General features: G+C 38.1%; 1 pseudogene; it reads right to left on the reverse strand.

Annotated features, from left to right (window-relative positions):
• Positions 1 to 14,377: 14,377 nt before the first annotated feature.
• Positions 14,378 to 15,300, reverse strand: LOC122217130 (annotated as a pseudogene).
• Between the last annotated feature and the right edge of the window lie 293 nt (positions 15,301 to 15,593).

Below are 15,593 nucleotides of genomic sequence, written 5' to 3' on the forward strand. Positions count from 1 at the left end.
AACCATATCTTCCTAAATCAGTGTCTCTCTCTCTCTCTCTCTCTCTCTCTCTCTCTCTCTCTCTCTCCCTGTCTCTTTCATTTTGGTTACTCTACAGAGAATCATAAACTTTCTGCTAACAATTAATTGCAGTTAATGTTAAAGCAAGTGGATAATCGTTGATCACCGATCATCAAAGCTAAGCTACAAATATGGTACTTTATTTACAGAAGGAGAAAAAAAAAAGAAATATAATCACTGCAGACGTCATCACAGTCCTCCTTCCCTTCTTCCCTTTGATTCTGAGTGAGTTTTGATGGAGTATGGGGCCACAACATGATTAGTTGGTCTTTCTACCATGCGAACATTTGTAATATGTGATTTGGAGGCAGGATGGTGGAAGAAAGCATAAAACATTTTGATATGTAAGCAAGTTTCACCCATCTGTGAGGAAAACAGATGATTTATGAGACCTGTCTTCCTATAATTAAAAACAATAGACAGACCTGCTGTTTCAGAAGACGCAATGATGGCCTAACTCATAGAACTGTGAGAATGTATTGAGTTCATGCAAGAAAAGGAATTAGAGAAGTCTTTAGTGTATATTTAGTATCTAACATATGTTTATAATAACAATTAGAGATGCTCCATTGCTGGTTTTTGTTTTGTTTTTTTTTACTGTTTTGGTCATTTTTTTTCTTTTGGCTTTTGCCTTGGTCTGCCGCTATTCTTGCTTAGCAACTGGAAGACTTGAGCAGCCCAGTCTTTGGCACAAGGACATCACCACCCAATCAAACCACTGGCAACATCATTCGAGTTGGTATACAATCGAACCTCTGGCTATTTCTTGTTCGGAGCAAAATAAATAACCAGATGTGCCACTTGAAGTCCTGCCCACTGAGAGGATTTCTGGTCACCATTGTCCTTCATGGAAGGAGTGAGATCCCTGGTTATTTGGGCCATTTCCTCATGGGTCACCCCTGCTATATTCCCCTCCCTCTCCTAGCCTGTGTCTATGGTTTTATTAAAGAGTTTTATGCGATTGGTTAACTCAGAAAGAGAGAACAGGCCTAGTTACACATTGCTTGGTGCAGGATACAGGCATCACATAAAAGTGGATAAGTGAGGCCCTACAGCAAACTTCTCAGACATCCATCAAAGACTGGTGAACAGAAATCTTCCGTTACCTTCTTCTTGGGGCACCTAGGTTGCTTAGTGGGTATCTCATTTTGTTTCAGGTTAGGCTCGCATAATAATCTTGTGGTTCATGAGTTCTAGCCCCCATCTTGCATGCAAATCTGCTTTGGATTCTCTGTCTCCCTCTCTCTCTCTGCCTCTCCCCCAACTCTCTCCCTTTATTTCTCTCTCTCTCAAAAATAAACATTTAAAAAAATAAATCCTCCCAGTAAACTAATCTGTTTCTTCAGGACCTCGTTGAGTCTGATCATGCATATACCACTTCCATTTGATGATGGAGTGCTGTTGTGCATGCCCAATTCTCTGGCTTGGTAGGTCAGAAACACCCAGTTCATGATGAGCAGCTTGGTTTGCACAATAATTCTGGGGCCAATGGCTAAATATTTAGTCACTACTAAGGCCCTCTAACAAGTCAAAGGGTGTTTCTTAAAAGGAAAGTAGCTATCTCTGGAGGATGGCAGGACTTTGCTCCAAAATCCTAAGGGTCTGCACTATGATTCACATATAAGACCCTACATAGGTGAAAAACAGCATCTCTTTCTGTCATTGACACTTCAAGCACCATTGAGTCTGCTGAATAATATGGCCAAAGTGGCAAAGCAGCTTTCACAGTGGACTGGACCTAGTGCAGAACCTTCTCTTGTTCTAAGCCCTACTGAAAATGAACAGCTATTTGAGTCACTGGGTACCCTGCGTAGGACAACCAAATGAGGAATACATTGTCACCAAAATCTACAGATGTCCCCTAGGCACTGTGCTTTTCTTTTGGTTGTAAGAGGGACCAGATGCAACAACTTATACCTCACCTTAGAAGGGATATCTCAACATGCCCCATACTACAGAAACCCTGGGAATTTCACTGGGATGGAAGTCCCCTGAATTTTTTTTCAGATTTTTTCTGCATCCTCTAACATGCAAATGTCCTACCAATAAATATAGAGTAGTTTCTACTTCTTGCTCACTAGGTCCAATTGGCATAATATGATCAATGCAGACATCATTGTGATATCTTGTGATCAATGTAGATATCATTGTGATATCTTGTGGAAAGGAAAGGCAATTAAGTTTCCTGTGAACTGAATTATAATATAAGGCTAGAGATTTGATATACCCCTGAGGTAGGACAGTGAAGGTGTATTGCTAGTCTTTCCAGCTGAAAGCAAACTGCTTCTGGTGGTTTCACTGACAGGTATCAAGATAAAAGCATTTGTCAGATCAATTGCTATATACCAGGCACCAGGGTATGTGTTAATTTTCTCAAGCAAGGCAACCACATCTGGCACAGCACCTGCAATTAGACTCACCACATGGTTATGTTTATGTAATAATCCACTGTCATTCTCAAAGATCTATCTTTTTGCTGCACAGGCCAAATAGACAAGCTGAATAGGGATGTGGTAGGAATTACCACTCCACATCCTTCAAGCTCCTGATAGTGGCATTTTATCTCTGCAAGCCCTCCAGGCATGTGGTATTGCTTTCGGTTTACTATTTTCCTAGGTAAAGCGATTAGTAGCTTCTACTTGAACTTTCCTACCATAATTGCCCTCCCTCCACAGATTGGGGGACCTCTGTGGGGATTCTGCCAGCTGTTTTTATGTCTATTTCGAGTATGTAATCCAGAGCAGGGAAAACAACAACAGGACTTGAGAACCCACTGGACCCCCTCTAAGATGGATCTGAGCTAAAATTACATTGATCACTTGACTTGGATAAGCCCTAGTTTGACTGGTGGATCATAGTAACATTTTGGGTCTCCTGGCATTAGTGTCAGTTCAGAACAAGTGCCCAATAATTCCTGGAAAGTATGATTATTTCCTCTTCCTCAAGGCACAGGCATCCTGGTAAAAGGATGCACGTCCCTGTGGGGAAGTCTGGGGAAAATTTGACCATTTGAAATTTTGGCAGTGCAGTGGCGTCCTCTTTAAGTATCCCTTCCCGCCTCCTTATTTAAGTGGGTGGGTCTGTAAACTAGTTACAGTCGAGGAATTGACTGAGGGGTTGTGATTCTCTGTTTTTTATGATTCAAGTTATACTTCTGTTCACTTGACCTAGAACTCTTCCACTTATAGAGATTACATATGAATTTAGTAGACTACTCAACTCTTTCACTTCTAAGGACATGATCAACTAGCCAATGCCATAGGTCTAGTGATTCAGGCTCTTCTGATTACTGTTTTGACTCTGTTAGTAACCATGTTCACCCTGGTGATTATGTGCCACTATGTGACCCCTGCCACCCAAGGATCCAATTATCCCCATTGCATTTAAGGATCTCGGTTCAGTGGCAGCAATTTCCACTGTAATTTCTGAACTACAGAGGTGATCAACCAGACAGCTCTTCAAGCATATTAAGGCTTTTCTCTCAAGTTTATGCCTCACAGTTATAGTAAAAGGTCTGTTTCTGGGACCCTCCCTTGTTTTTTGCCATGGTGAGTGATATGATAAATGCACTCTAACTTGCCAGTCCCCTTAAGCCTTTGGATCCCTTCCTCTACCCCTAAGCTAAACATTGAATCCAGAATCTCTGTTCAATGGGCTAATATCAATAATTTCAATCTGATCTAACTTTATGTTTCTTCCACCATTATCCTGTATTCTTATTATCCATTCCCATAGAAATCCCCCAGACTTCTGCCTCTGTATATATGTTGGAAAAATCATGCATTTCTTTGGGAATGTAGTACACCTCTTCATGTTTCCTACATTTACTTCATTTTGAGGGCCTGCTGGGATTGAGTGTATTTATAGTTCTAGAAGCAATGAGAAGTCTGAAAATGGGTTCTGATAAAAATCAAGAGGATCTTACAAGGAAATTACCTCAGTGAAAGCCATTACAGGTTCCTCAGGCAAAGCATGGTTAACTTCCTCAGACAAGGGTGGTGAGACAGCAGCTGTTTCTAAAAAAGAACTAAAGAATTTGAGGGTTCAATGTTCCCAGCTTCGTCAATATATTCACATATGGGGGTGCCTGTGTGGCTCAGTCAGTTAAGCATCTAATTTTGGCTCAAGTCATAATCTCATGGTTCACAAGTTTGAGCCCCACGGCTGGCTCTGTGCTGACAGAGCCTGGAAACTGCTTTGGATTCTGTGTCTTCCTCTCTCTCTGCCCCTCCCCTACTCATGCTCTCTCTTTCTTTCAAAAAATAAGTAAAAATATTTAAAAAAATTAAAAAATATTCCCATATGTTCCCATTTCAATCCAGCCAATTTCCTCACTCTAATAGTAGACACCCTATAAGGTCAGAAATTCAATTTTCACTGGTAATTCAGCCACTTGAAGTTTGAGACTCTAGATTTAAGTTTTAGCAACCTCAACTCTGAGAATACAGGAGATAAGATATTTTTGTTTTTGTTTTTCAGAGAAGACATAGAAACTTTTAGGTCATTTATATGATGCCTGAGTAGGAAATTGGAAGCCTTGAGCAAGCTGCCAATTTCATTATAGTTGTATGTTTGATAAAAATGTCTTATCTTAACAAGTATTTGGTTAAATACTCAGAACCTTCTTTCTTATAAGTACTTGATTAGGAGTAGTCAGAAGTGATATTTTGCCTATCTCTATTCCATAGCATACAATGAACAACACATGCTCTCTTTGCTTTTGGAAATAGTCATTGGTACCTCTAAAACTGATTAGAGAACCAATTCCAAAAAACTCAGAGCTAATTTAGAAAACACATTCTTAAGATTCTGTTTCTCTAGAACCAGTCTCCATCCAAAATCTGTTCTTTAAAGAAACATATGGGGATGTGTGTGCACATGTGTGTATAAAATAACTGCTCTCTCTCTCATATATATATATATATATATATATATATATATATATATATATATTTATGTATGTGTGTGTGTGTGTGTGTGTGTATTCCCTTTAGATATTGTCTATTTCTATTGTGCTCCCAGTCATGCTTTGTCCTTATGTTCTCTTCTTCCTGTTATGAAACTTAATATCAGGTCCTTTTCAAATATACACAGTTTAAAGTGTTGCTGTATCAGGTATTTTAGAGAGAATTTATCTAAAACAACGCATCTCTACAATTCAGGCTTTTATCATCATTTTTGAAGATTAGGCAGTGGGACATTCCCAGAGCCACATCCTAATACCAAGTGAGTGGCTCTCCATTCTATACTACTTGAAAGGGAAATGCATACTCTGCATTACAGGTCTTTCAAAGGTATTAGATTCCAAGTGAACTTCATAACTGAAAACTTACCACGTATTTATGTGATTGTTCTGGATCAAAGTAAACCTCTGATTTAAAAAAAAAAAAAGGTTTATGGAAGATGTGTGGCCTGGGGCTGAATTATAACTGGGTGAATATAGTTCTATTCATGCCAAACTGGGCCTGTATATCAAGACATGACATTGTAAAATATCAGCTTAATTTGGGGTGGAAGAGCGAATTCAACCTTATTGTTGATGCCTGGGGGATTAATGGTTCTACATTTTCATTTTGATTCACTTATTTTGATCTTAAATTGTGAAACTCAATTACTAGAGATAAATCCCATCTAGTCTCATTGCATAATTGGTTTTTTTGTAGAGTCCATTATCCTAATAATTATACTCTAATTGGCATAAAAATGAAATATTCTGATAAGGAACATCAGGAAATAATAACAGTAATTAATAGTAATTAAATCCAGCTCAGCCCATCATGGAGCACAGAGGTTGGAGGTAATTTTAAAAATAAATTTATCCAGGACTTAAGCAGAAATAATAAACACTTAATATGCATTTTGGGGTTAAATCATCTATACAAGCTAAAATACATTAAAATTCACAATATTTTTCTTTATACTTAAAACAATTCTGCGTGAATTCAAGGTATATATATACATATATATATATGTATATATATACACACATAAGATACGTTGTGTGCTTTTATTCATTCAGTTCAACATGTCTACCATATGTCAGACACTAAGTTGAATCCTGAGGGAGAAACAACATATATAAGACACATCCTAAAACATAGAGATCATAAAATTTCACCAGAAGGTTGTAAGATGAGGTCTCTTAACAAAGTATCGGGAGAAAATATAGCATCTGTTGGGGGTGAGGATGGTGGGGGTGAGGATAAGGAATGTCCTTTTCACCTACTCAATGTTTTCAAATGTAGAGACAATAAACATGATGTTGTGTTTGTTTCTATTTCCTTCATTACTCTCTGTTCCCTGAATCCTCTGTGGTAAAGGAGTGAGTTACCTTAATAAGTTAGATAACATTGCATTTGCATGACCAAATACCTCTTCTGTTTCTTTTTGAAATGTTCCTGCCTGCACAGGGTATATTCAGTTCTGCTCTTTCATGCTGCAAATTTTACACAAGACAAATTTAGTACCTATGGGAAAGGACTTTCATTTGTAAGGCAATTTCCATGAATGGGTGGGTATAAGAGTATCTAATTCTGGGGTTCAGTTTGAGGAAGCCCGTTAGGCTATATACCTAAGCTATGTTCTCCAACAGCTCTGTCGTTTGATCTATACCAGTGTTTCCATTACTTATTGCTATATAGCAAACCAGCCCAAAATTTAGTGGCTTAAAATGAAAATTTATTTTTTCTCATAATTCTGTGGGTGACTGGGCTTAGCTTATTAGTTCTTCTGCTGTATATGACTTAGCTAAGGTCACTGATGTAAGCTGCACTCAAAGCAAGTTCAAGGGAAACCACAATGCCAAGTCTGAGGTTGATGTGGGAAGGGATTATACGTAGGTATGAATACAAAGATCTGGTTTTCACTGGGAACTACCACATGACAATCTACCTCAATCCACCTGTTTTTTCCCTTTCAAGTGGTTCTGAACTTGAGTGAGGAAGAGGATTAGCATTTGTCACAGTGCTAAAGCACCCATATTCTTTCCTTTATTGATACTATTTTTCCCTTAAATTTTCCCTATTTCTCAATAATATTTGTTATATTTCTTTTAAGGTGGCTGTCCTTTCCACAATAAACATAAGTTCTATTTCATTAAGAGGTGATTTTTTTTTACCAAATATTTGTTATTTCTTTTTTTTTAATTTTTTTAATGTTTATTTATTTTTAACAGAGAGAGAGGGACAGAGCATGAGCTGAGGAGGGGCAGAGAGAGAGGGGGTGACACAGAATCGGAAGCAGGCTCCAGGCTCCGAGCTGTCAACCCAGAGCCTGATGCGGGGCTCGAACTCACAGACCCTGAGATCATGACCTGAGTCAAAGTCGGACGCTCAACCAACTGAGCCACCCAGGGGCCCCTATTTGTTATTTCTTTATATTTCTACAGTTGTCATGTTTTAAACTTGCTAATACCATGTTGTGTTTATGTGTGGGAGGTTAAAAAAAATGTTTCATCATTTTATTCAAAAGTAATCTATCAAGTTCCACTTTAATGTGATACCTCTGGCCCATTGCTTTTCCTCAGAGTCACTTATAAGAAAATAGATAATACAATATTGAGGAGTACCATTTTGTTTGGATTAAGAAGGATAGCATGAAATTCAAAAAAAAAAAAAAGAAGAAGAAGAAGAAAGGAAGGAAGGAAGGAGGGAAGAAGAGGAAGAAGGAAAAGAACCAGAAGCAGAAGCAGAAAAAGAAAGAAAGAAGAAATAAATGAAAGAAGGAAAGGGAGAATTGCAAAAAGGGAAGGTTAAAAAAGGAAAGAGAGTAGACTTAATAAAGTATATGTTATGGCAAAGAGGATAATAAAGAGATTGGCCCACTTAGTCCTGAACTACTCTAAATAGCTAGATTTCAAGAAGATATATTTTTTGTTTTCATACAAATTTGCATACATATAGCACTCTCAACACATATAGGACACAAGGGCAATGGAAATAACTGGATTTTCTAGAAATACATTCCAAATCTAAACCAAATATGTAGACTAATATACTTAAATGATCTTCTAGATCTCTAATATGGAAGGCATATGATTTGTGTTATTTTTTTCAGCATTAAGACAATTGTGCACTGATGTATTCACATTTTCTTATCCTTTTCCATTCATGATCATGCCACAAATATTAATAAGAGAAGTGGAGATTCAACATGGAGTAATGGGATTGAGTAAAGACAACTGATTCATGGAATTCTTACAATAAATAAATAATATTTGAAGGAGCTAGTTAGCCTGCAGATAGAGTATGAAAAGAAAAAAAAATGATAGCTGTAGCTAAACATTTTAAGAATTGCCATGTAAAATTTTTAAGCCTTATTTTCTGTTATTCTAGAAGAAAAACCTTAAGATCAAGGCAGATTTGAACTCAATGCAATGTGAAGCTTTCCGGAAATTAGTTACCTAACAATAAAATTCAATTAAAGATTTTCTTCATTAGAATTGTGTTAGTAGATATAGCTACTCTTTATCAACTACAGAAGAAATTGCTGCACTGGCTGGAGTTTGAACTAGATCAAATAAGACTCTTTCTGACCATCAAATTTCTTAAACTTTATCATGATAACCTTCATAAAGGCTTATGGTAATTACCCAGGTTTAAAGGGAAGAGAAACTAGCGTTTATGTCTAATATTTTAAAGCAAATTAGCAATTAAAAACTCTTGGGGCGCCTGGGTGGCGCAGTCGGTTGAGCGTCCGACTTCAGCCAGGTCACGATCTCACGGTCCGTGAGTTCGAGCCCCGCGTCGGGCTCTGGGCTGATGGCTCAGAGCCTGGAGCCTGTTTCCAATTCTGTGTCTCCCTCTTTCTCTGTCCCTCCCCCGTTCATGCTCTGTCTCTCTCTGTCCCAAAAATAAATAAACGTTGAAAAAAAAAAAAAAATTAAAAAAAAAAAATAAAAAAAAAAAAAAATAAAATAAAAACTCCTGAACTGGGTTTGGTTCTAATATTATTTAATGTGGTACGTAGGCATTTCTCTCTGATTGTTTCACAATTTCATTGAAAAATAAATGACTTGCTCTGGAAATTCCAGGTAGTTTAAACCATAATATCATTCCATATTGATTCTTTTAGCCAATAATTCTATTCCTATCCACCTTCTCTGTGTTAAAAACTAATGATTCAATCAAAACCCAAAATATAGCCTTCTGATAAATATAGTTACTTCTTACTTCTTGCTCCCCTACCACTCTAATAAGTGCTATAAAAGAAGTCTGCACACTGAACTGTAATTGTTACCTTATGTTTCCATGTTGTTACTTAGATTTTGAGGATCATAAGTCAGAAAATATATCTATATTTTGAACCTCCTATATCAGAAACATTTCCCTATTTCAGAAACATTCATTTGAGTAGACATTTATTATGTGTTGTTTAGTGAACATTAACCTTGTACCTTGCACATTGAATGAAGGGTGTATGGACCAAGGGCAGTAAAAGAACCATGTACTATGTACAATGATTCTCCTCACTATCTCTGTATGGTACAGATGGTCCCTGACTTACAATGGTTCGACTTACAATTTTTCAACCTTATGAGAGTGCTAAAGCAATATGCATTCAGTAGAAACCATACTTTGAATTTTGATCTTGATATTTTCCCAGACTAGTGTACTGTGGTCCAATACTCTCCTGATGTTAGGCAGTGACGGTAAGCCAAAGCTCCCAGGCAGCCACATCATCACAAGGGTAAACGACCGATGCACTTCCAACCTTACCTGTACCCATGCAGCCATTCTGTTTTCACTTTCAGTGAACTACTTAATTTATTGAATTAAATTAGAGGAGACAATCAGCACTTTATTTTAAAATAGGCTTTGTGTTAGATGATTTTGCCCAACTGCTAATATAAGTGTTCTGAGCATGTATAAGTTAAGCAAGGCTAAGCTGTGATGTTCAGTAGGGTTAGGTGTATTAAATGCATTTTCAATTTATAATATTTTCCATTTGCAGTGGATTTATCAGGATGTAACCCCATAATATGTTAAGGAAGATATGTATGTGCCATAGACCAGAAGCTAAACTGGGAGAATACACTGAATCTGGACCACAGACTGTTTTATTTGTTTGGCTTGCCAATGATTTAAACTGCATCTATTATGAACATTTAAAGATTAAATTTCATATAATAATCTGGATATCTGATTTTCAGCTAGAAATAGTCATGCTATTGTCCCTGCATTTCATCATCCTTGAGCCTTTAGGAAGGGCATACATATTCTGATTTGCCACACTTCCCTATTATCTCCTGGCCACAAAAGTTAAAATACATGTTTACATTTATCAGCCTACAACAACATACTGTCCACTAGATTCTTGGTCCTCTTCACCTTTGGGGTTTGGAATCCCTGCTCCAAATAATTTCTTCTTGAAATGAAATCCGGTGCTTAGCTTTCTAATATAACAAGGAGGTATATCCCATATGTCTTTTTCTGTTCAGGATATAAAGTCTTTAAAAGAAAAATATCAGGAAATTTATGGTGATGGAGTGGGATGGGGTGCAGTGAATAAAGGTTTATAGCAATGCCTTTGATTTATAAAGATGAAAGTCTTCTTCATTTCACCAGTATGCTAATACAACATAAGTAATCATACAAATCCTCTTTCTAACATAAATACCATTAGCTAATCTATAATTCCTTGACTACAGCTACAAGATGCCAAAATGGATTCATTCAAATGGTGGTATATAATTAGTAGCAAGCACAAACTGACTGACTACGTGCTATAGAAATGTCAATGGAAAGCAACACCCAAAAGTGTTTGGGTATATAGGCTCTGATGTCAATCCTAGCTCTGATTCAGCGAGCTTGTTCTGGGACAATAAACTAATCTCTCTGTACCTCAATTTAAAAGCCTCTAAAGTGAAGAATATAAATAATGTTTACTTCTTAAGAGTTTTCAAGGATTATTGAGATAAAACTGTAGTAAAGTACTTTGAAAAATGTCCAGCCCATTAAAAGGACTCAACAAATAATAGTTGTTTGTCTATATATAAGAAGGTTGGACATTAATAATTAATACTCAGTGTTATGTTTTAGCATAAACCCTTCTCAGCTAAAGTATTTAAAAAGTAAAATTTGAAATGGACATCTTCACAATAAATAAAGAAGATGACAAATGTTTGATTGTTATTAGGCCAATGCTGCACAATTGATGGATGATTAATTTTCATTATTTATACACAGTTGCATTAAGAGCAACCGGTGTTTAACAGTTATTTAACTTTGATTCTGTCATTTAACAAAAAGAAGTGTATTTCAAATGAAGCTCATAAATCCCATACTTCACCTGACAGAGTCTCAAATCTCACTTTTGTAAGAAATTATTGAAGTTGCCTGTCAATCTATATATCTGTTGCAATGCTTAAGGAATGACTTTCTTTGAGCATTGGCAGGAATTGCAAGTGAAATCTTCAAGATAGTAGCAAATGACTTTTAAAACTATCTCCCTGGATTACTGTGAGAGGGACTATATAATTCTTGCTAACCTTAGCCAGGAAAAGGCAACTGGACTGAGTATTACCTAGAAGTTTCTTCCCTCACTTGGGATTATTTTTCCTTTATTTTGGTTTCTGTTTCTCACTATTAAATTTCCCTTAAAATTAAAACCTGAGGCAAAAAGTAATTTCATTTCAACAAGGGCACAAAAAATTAGAAATTTACTGATTAAACTAATAGTCTATATACTCCTCCAGATACAATCTGTACAATCAAGGGGACTGAGAATGGGCATTGACAAAGGGCATGTCAAATGATTTTGAGTGGGGTTGATGGCCAGCCTGAGATAGAATATTGTAAATTTTCTGTTATTTGCTTTTGTGATTGTTTCCAGATGTCCTTGGAGATTATAGTTGCCCAAATATAATTGTGTTGGTAATTTAGTAATGTAATGATTTTATTTCAAAATTTTGATACGAACCAAGAACTTTGCCACTGAAAAATTGCATCTTCTTTCCAAAAACTTTTCTAGGACTCATGCCACTTACCAATACTGTTTAAATATTTTTTTATTACATTTATTTATTTTTGATAGAGAGAGACAGAGCGCAAGTGGGGGAGGGGCAGAGAGAGAAGGAGACACAGAATCTGAAGCAGGCTCCAGGCTCTGAGCTGTCAGCCCAGAACCTGACGCGGGGCTCAAACTCACAAACCATGAGATCATGACTTGAGCTGAGGTTGGATGCTCAACCAACTGAGCCACCCAGGCGCCTGACCAATAGTGTTTAAAGTTTGGATGTCATACAATTTATTGTTCAAACTGAGGCACTTTTAAGAATGAAATATAATTAATAACTACAGTAGAAATATAGGATTAGACTATCTCAGGAAAACTAGGGTATATAAGCACACTGATTATAAAAATATTTACTAGTGGGGTGCAGGGGTGGCTCAGTTGGTTAAGCTCAGGTCATGATCTCACAGTTTGTGAGTTTGAGCCCCACATTGGACTCTGTGCTGACAGTGTGGAGCCTGCTTGGGATTCTCTCTCTCCCTGTATCTTTCTCTGCCCCTCCCCCACTAGCTCACTCTCTCTTGCAAAGTAAATAATAAATAAACTTAAAAAAAAAAAGAATATTTGCTAGCTATTTTCTCTTTCAAATAATTTGCTTGGGTCAACGATTAAGACTTGTGGAACAATTATAAGAACTGCTTTTATATGACACAGTTTAGGTGAGGTGTTTTTACAGAGAAACTAAAACAGAACAAAAAGCCTGTGGTACTTTAAAGTGAGGATGGTCAGAGGGATAGTGTTCCTCTCTCACCAGTTAGAACTATATTGCTATATGTCAAGCCTGGACCTTAGCCTGATCAAGCCTGGATTGTTTTATTTCACACACGACAATCTCTCATCATAGTGTCCTGCAACAATTGGATCTGAAACTAATATAAGTTTATCCTTCCTGACTAGCTCACTAGTAGAATATCTTACACCACTACTTTCAGATTGGTATAAAAGTAGTCCAATCATGCCTGACAATCCAGGATCTATGTGGGTTAGTGTATCTGCCCATTTGCTCAATGCTGCTGTTTCTGTTGCCTTCTAAAATATTATTTTATGCAACTTGAAAGAATTTGCTGGTCAGTTTATTTATATGTACGTATGTTTTTTTTCTGTATAAAACTGCTATGGATCTGTGAGTTAAGAATTTTGTATCCTTTACTTTTGTCAGATAATGGTATAGATAAAATTCTGCATCCAAGAATCCATAAAAACCCACCCTTGGCATACATTCTTCTCAGCAGGGTTCCTTAATTTTAGTGTGCTTGGGAATCTCATGAGTCTATATCCAGAAATTTCATTTTGTTTTATATTTTTAAGTATTATGTGCAACTTCCAGTAGTCTCTTTTTTAAAATCTCTTTTTATAATGTTTACTTATTTTTGAGAGAGAGACAGACAGAACATGAACGGGGGAGGAGCAGACAGAGAGGGAGACACAGAATCTGAAGCAGGCTCCAGGCTCCGAGCTGTCAACACAGAACCCGTTGCAGGGCTTGAACACACGAACTGGGAGATCATGACCTGAGCCAAAGTCAGAGGCTCAACTGACTGAGCCCTCCAGCACCTCCAAAAATTTTATTTTAAAACTTACTGGGTAGGATACTAGGACTTAGCTATTTTAACAAAGTCCCAGATGATTTTAATATAGGTAGTCCATGGGCTTTGTTTTGTGAAATAGCTTTGCAACAGATATTGAGAAATAGATTCCATACAGGTAAACCTCCTATGAGGTGTTCCTGTATATGTTCCTATGCAAAATATCTTAATATCTTAATCAAGAAGCTTTTTTTCATTATATGAAATTTATTGTCAAATTGGTTTCCATACAACACCCAGTGCTTATCCCAAAAGGTGCCCTCCTCAATACCCATCACCCACCCTCCTCTCCCTCCCACGCCCCATCAACCCTCAGTTTGTTCTCAGTTTTTTTACACTAATTTATACATTTTTAATTGGTTGCATATATTAACATGTACTATAAGATTCTTTTCTAAGAAGCATTACATAATAAACGGATACTGTAAAAAAATCTGATTAGTTAAAAGTAACAAGCATTAACAGATACATACAAAGCTCAGTCTGATCAGACTGGGTGTGAGCCTGTAATGAAGCATGGGGCACCAGCCTTCCCAAGTGGTAGCCTTCACAGGAGGGAGGGGTGGGGGTGGGGTAAAAAAACCACAAGACCGTTAAAAAAATCAGATAACTAATTAGACACAGATTAACTGTAAACAGTTCTCTCTCTCCAGTGGACAAAAAGAATAGCTTTCGATGCCGACTCCACACCAGAACGATTTCTACAGCTTGCCTGTCCTGGCTGCCATATGAGGGTTGATGTGGTGGGTGGGCAGACCCCGATCGAGTCATCACAGGCCTGGGCTGGAGTCTGTCTGCTTGTGTCAGGTGTAGGTATAGGGGTGTGTGTGAGAGTGTGTGTGTGTGTGTGTGTGTGTGTGTGTGTGTGTAAGGGTGAGTATGTTTGTTGGGGTTTCTTTTGGCAGCTGGATTTGAGAGATGACTTTATGTTTTGTTTGGAAGAGGAGAGGGGGCTTGTGTTGGAAGGCCTGTGTGTTCTTTATTTGTGAAGGACTCTATGCTCTGCTCTCACTGCCCCTTCAGCAACTGCAGCTTTCCGCCAAGGCCTTGGCCCGGTGGTTCTTGTCCAGTTTGATGGGTTTGAGGAATTCGTTGTACAGCTCCACCTCTGTTTCCTGTTTAAGTGCATTCCCTGCAATCCTCTGGAACGCCTGCTCCACGTAGATGGCCTCCTTGGCACTGGTCTCATAGTAGTGCTGTAGCACCAGGCCTGTGCCCACTTTGTGGCCACTTGTCTGTTTTCGAGGTCAATCTTGTTTCCCAACACCACGAAGGGGAAGTTTTCAGGATCCTGGGGACTGGCCTGGATGAGAAACTCATCTCTCCAGCTATCAAGGGTGTTGAATGTGTTGGGGGCAGTGACGTCAAATACCAGGCACAGTCTGTGCCTCTGTAGAAGGCCACCAAGGGACTGGAACCGTTCCTGTCCTGCTGTGTCCCAGATCTGCATTGTAACTAGTCTGTCATCCACCATCACCTCGTTTGTCAGAAGTCTGCTCCTATTGTAGCTTTGTACTGATTACTGAATTTCTTGTTCACATACTTGTTCATGAGTGATGTCTTACCAACTCCAGAATGTCCCAGGATGATAACCTTCAGCAACACTTCCTTCCTAGAGGTCATCCTTCAAACGCAGCCTCTCTGCTGGGGGCTCTGGGCCTGGCGCGTAGCTAGGGCCCCCACCGAGGAGGAGATGAAAGGGAGGACAGAGGCAGAGAAGTCCAAGTTCCGGTTCCAGAGGACTCCTTGGCACTCCCCAAGCTTTCAACCTGTTCTCAGTTTTTAAGAGTCTCTTACGCTTTGGCTCTCTCCCACTCTAACCTCTTTTTTTTTTTTCCTTCCCCTCCCCCATGAGTTTCTGTTAAGTTTCTCAGGATCCACCTAACAGTGAAAACGTATGGTATCTGTCTTTCTCTGTATGGCTTATTTCACTTA

The sequence above is a fragment of the Panthera leo genome, chromosome B1 (assembly GCF_018350215.1).
Source record: "Panthera leo isolate Ple1 chromosome B1, P.leo_Ple1_pat1.1, whole genome shotgun sequence".
In the NCBI taxonomy this organism is placed as follows: domain Eukaryota; kingdom Metazoa; phylum Chordata; class Mammalia; order Carnivora; family Felidae; genus Panthera; species Panthera leo.